This window comes from Trichechus manatus, unplaced genomic scaffold (genome assembly GCF_000243295.1).
Source record: "Trichechus manatus latirostris isolate Lorelei unplaced genomic scaffold, TriManLat1.0 scaffold00030, whole genome shotgun sequence".
Lineage (NCBI taxonomy): Eukaryota > Metazoa > Chordata > Mammalia > Sirenia > Trichechidae > Trichechus > Trichechus manatus.
The window spans coordinates 10,900,056-10,903,818 of NW_004443966.1; the positions used below are offsets into that span (position 1 = coordinate 10,900,056).

The following is a 3,763-nucleotide window of genomic DNA, read 5'->3' on the forward strand; positions in this document are numbered from 1 at the left end:
ATGTCCCACAGTCCAGTCCAATCCCTGTCTGAAGAGTTGGCCTTGGAAATTGTTTTAGTTCTGGGCTGATAGAGAATCCGGGGGCCATGCTTTCCGGGGTTGCTCCAGTCTCAGACCATTAAGTCTGGTCTTCTTACTAGAATTTGAGTTCTGCACCCCACCTTTCTCCTGCTCCATTCGGGGCTCTCTGTTGTGTTCCCTGTCAGGGCAGTCATTGGTGGTAGCTGGGCACCATCTAGTTCTTCAGGTCTCAGGCTGATGAAGTCTCTGGGTTCTGTGGCCTTTTGTGTCTCTTGGGCTACTAGTTTCCTTGTGTCTTTGGTGTTCTTCATTCTCCTTTACTTCAGGCGGTTGGGACAAACTGCTGCATCTTAGATGGCCGCTTGCAAGCTTTCAAGACCCAAGGCTGTAAATCTTTACAGAAGCAGGCTGCCACGTCTTTCTCCCTTGGAGCTACTGGTGGGTTCAAATCGCTGTCATTTTGGTTTGCAGCTGAGCACTTAACCACCATGCCACCAGGGCTCCAGTATTCACAAGTATAGGGTTTAGGATTTACAACACATATTTTGGGGGACACAATTCAAGTTATAACAGAGAGGCAGTCAGGGAGATGAGGAGGCAAAGACAAAGGGAGAGAGGGCAGCAGGTAGCGAAGTGGAGATGGATGGACAGCTGGACAGACTGACTGATGCAGAGGAGCATGGGGACAGGTGGCGGCCGGGGGAGCTTTCCTTTTTACATCTTAATTAAAAGAGGTTGATGGACTGACACTTTAGAGTTTGGGAAGGACATAGCTTGTGGACATCACATTTTTTTTCCCTCCCATTTGTTCTTGAGACCAAATCTGTGAGTGACATCTGTCCCGGTTGTGCTGTGACCCTAGGTGATTTCTCTCTGAGCGTGGGTTACAATTTATCTGACAGACATTTATGGAAGACCTTCTATGCCGAACACTGGGCTGGGCCCTGGGAGTAGAGGGCAGTAAAGGCTCGACAGTGAACTCTAATACATTGTGACAAATCAGTCAAGCCAGGCAGAAACAAAGCGCTGTGGAAGCAGAACGGAGGGAACCATCGATTCTGCCCAAGAGGGCGAGGAAGGCCTCATGGAGGCAGAGGCATGGGTGGTGGGCCTGACACAAACAGGAATTTTCCAAGGAGAATTGGGAAAGCGAAGGTCCCTGGTGGTGCAGATGGTCTGAGCTCTGCTGGTAACCAAAAGGTTGATGGTTCAAACCCACCTAGTGGTATTACAGAAGAAACAGGTCTGGAGATCGCCTTCCATACAGATTGCAACCAACCAACCTGCTATGAGTCAGTTCCCACTCATAGCGACCCTATAGGGCAGAGTAGAATTGCCTCATAGGATTTCCAAGGCTGTCATCTTTACAGAAACATTGCCACATCTTTCTTCCAGAGCAGCTGGTGGGTTTGAACTGCTGACCTGCTGGTTAGCAGCCGGGCACTTAACCACTGCACCACCAGGACTCCTTCCGTAAAGATTACAGCCAAGAAAATCCTGTGGAACAGTTCTACTCTGTAACACATGGGGTCGCCATGAGTCGAAATCGACTTGTGGCAAGGGGTTTGTTTTTTTTGGTTTTTCATAGATGTTTCTTTCCTCCGCCATCCCCACCTCCTCTCTCACCAGCTCCAAAAAATAGGTGCCCCCAGCAAGACTGTCCAGCCACAGGGTGCACCCTGGAAACAGGGCTTAAATCCCCTTTGTTGGTTTCCACCAAATTAAAATTTATCTCTCAGGGAGGAAATGAGGAGCCGGGTTTTTTTCTTCTTCTTAATGGGCCCTGATGAACGAGATGAATGCAAAGAAAGGATCAGAAATCCGATCCGCTGGCCGGATTGGAAAGGTTGGGGGGGGAGCTCCCTGCACCCCAGAGGGGGCAGCTGGGCCCGGTATGTTTTATTATATAATTAACCTTGACCCTTTTGGGTTCAAAGAGAGAGATTAGCTGGAAATAAATCAATAGTCTGGTCTGGTCACTTCAAAGGCTACAGAACCCGCTGGAAAATTGTGTGTAAATTGGAATAGGGTGTGCTATTCTTTTTTGGAAGGTGGGAGGGGGTTTTAGGTCTAAAATTGAAATTAATTGTGTATCCGCTTCCTTTAATCAGGCAATCAGGAGTCTTTATGGCATTTCTTGGGGGTTGGGGGAGGCCCAGGAGAGAGCGTTGTGACCACTGTGTGACCACTGGGCCTGGCCGTAGGACAATAGGCATCCCTCCCAGCTTAGGAAGCACCTCCCCTGCCATCCCAGCGCTCAGTCCTGTATTCTTACATGTCTGGAATGCCTCCCTAGCATAATACACAGCATTTATTGAGTGTTTACTGTGGACCAGGTGCCAAGATTTTCCAGTTATTTTTTTACTGAATCCTCCTAACAACCCAATTAGATATGGTCCTTTGGACACGTGGACAGTATGTGGTCCTTTACCGCTGACCGGCTTCTTTCACTTAGTACTGCTGCAAGGCTCATCCCTGTAGTAGCGAGAATCAGTACCGCTATTATCCTGATTACGGATAAGGAAACTGAGGTTCGGGAAGTTCAGAGGGGCTTACTACCAAGCCCAGAGCCACTCTGAGGTTCTCAAGGTTGGTTTTTTTTTTTTTTTTTCTCCCCATTTCAAGGGCAGAGTTTGTGAACGTTGAGCACAAGGCCTCTCTTCTGAGGCGGTTCTGGGTGGACTTGAACTGCCAGCCTTTGAGTAGCACCATCCAAGGTCTCCTCAAAATGTGCTTTAACGCCATCGTTCAAGGAATGAACACAAGACCCAAGGAAGAGTTGCAGAGTTACCCAAAGCCTCCAGTCTCCTCGCTCCTTTCCCTGAAGTTAAGAGAAGGTCAGTGGAGCTGGGGCTAGTCTCTCTGCCTCATGGCGCCATCTCGAGCTCATCTCTCATCTCTCTTCTCTGTCTGCAGTCTTTTCTTTCTTTTTCCCTCCCTTCCTCGCTCCCTCTCTCCCTTCCTTCCTCTTCCTTCCCTCTTCCCTTCATTTCCTTCCTCCCTCTTTCCTTCCTTTATATTTTTCCACAAACACTTATTGAGTATCTAGTGCTATTCCATGGCTACACTGGTGGGGAATAAAGAGATAACAAAGGAGGGAAAATTTACATCCTAAATTCCAGGAGCAGGGCCACAGACATACGCACTGTGCATATCATGCTGCAGAAGGAAACAGTTCTGTATGAGAGGGTTATCAAGGTGCTGAGGCAGGCGGAGAAGTGGTCCTACTAGCTGGACAGGTCAGGAAAGGCACCCAGGAAGCACAGAAACAGTAACAGAGGTGTCAGCATTCTCCTGGGAGCACTGAGGACCCCACAGAGGTTCCTCCCCTCCGCTGAGGACACTGCAGACTCTTTGGCTGGCTTCCTTTCCACCTGGAAAACCTAGGGTGGCTTTTAGGAATCATTCATTCATGCATTGATTAAGCACCTACTGAGAGCTAGATATCATGCAGCAAATGATAGCCTCTAGGCAGCTCAATGGTCTCACCAGGCCCTTTCACACCTCCATGCCTTTGCTCATGCTGTGCCCTCAGCCTTGGATGCCCTTCCTCCTGCTCCAGTTCTCCTCTGAAGCCCTCCGTAATCCTGGACTTCAAGTTTTCTGTTTTTTCCACAGCACGTTGCTGGTCCCATCCAAGTAAGTATTTGGGTGGATTGCAGTTATTTGTATTCACTCTATAGACTGTCAGCTCACTGGGGGTGTGGGGGTGGGGGAGGTGTCTGTCTCTCGTGTACGGCCA

General features: G+C 49.1%; 1 long non-coding RNA gene across 3 annotated transcripts in view; it reads left to right on the forward strand.

The window, feature by feature from the left end:
* The window catches only part of LOC111820228 (uncharacterized), a 21,744-nt gene extending 18,034 nt beyond the window's left edge, over nucleotides 1-3,710 (forward strand). For 2 of the 3 annotated variants that reach the window (XR_002823769.1, XR_002823771.1), the window contains one exon: nucleotides 2,647-2,893. This is a non-coding gene — a long non-coding RNA (uncharacterized LOC111820228). Of the gene's footprint in view, nucleotides 1-2,646; nucleotides 2,894-3,639 lie in introns of those variants that run through there. The other variant, XR_002823770.1, reaches the window with a different exon arrangement.
* Nucleotides 3,711-3,763: the final 53 nt, after the last annotated feature.